The following is a 608-nucleotide window of genomic DNA, read 5'->3' on the forward strand; positions in this document are numbered from 1 at the left end:
AGGACTTTCTGTTTTTTGAAAATTTGTTTTGTTTTTGTAAATAAAAACTTGTAATTTTTTGAAAATTTACCTAGTGACTCCTTGTGCCTGCTAGCTTGGTCCCTCACAATGCCCTAACTATAAGCTTTATTAAAGCTAACATAACTAGGACAATATAGCAGATATACAACACATGGAAGAGCCTTTTGAGTTTAATGGTCGATTCATTTGAACCCAAGAGTACAGACGAAGAACTCCTCTCTCAAAAGTGGGAAAGAACCAGACACAGAGGTGCAACAGGCAGATGAAGCAGCCGCTCCAAGCGCGAGCTACAGCTGGCAGTGACATTATTACTGTGGAAGCCACATGCATATTTGTCCTGTTTCCATGCGTGTGTCTGTTAAGAGGCACAAAGGCCCTCTAAAACGTGCCCCGTTAACTGCCGTTTTAGCTCAGTGGAAGCTTGCACACATAGCTGCAGCTACTCAGTGTTGCCTGCAGCAATTCAGGTCGGAGTCTTTTCAATCGAAAGTACTCGCATATTTAGAGCTGGGAATTCTCCTTTAAGCAATCTAGTCACCAGAATGAACTGAAAGACAAGGAACTGCAGATAGATAGATAGATAGATA

Source organism: Etheostoma spectabile, chromosome 13, assembly GCF_008692095.1.
Source record: "Etheostoma spectabile isolate EspeVRDwgs_2016 chromosome 13, UIUC_Espe_1.0, whole genome shotgun sequence".
In the NCBI taxonomy this organism is placed as follows: domain Eukaryota; kingdom Metazoa; phylum Chordata; class Actinopteri; order Perciformes; family Percidae; genus Etheostoma; species Etheostoma spectabile.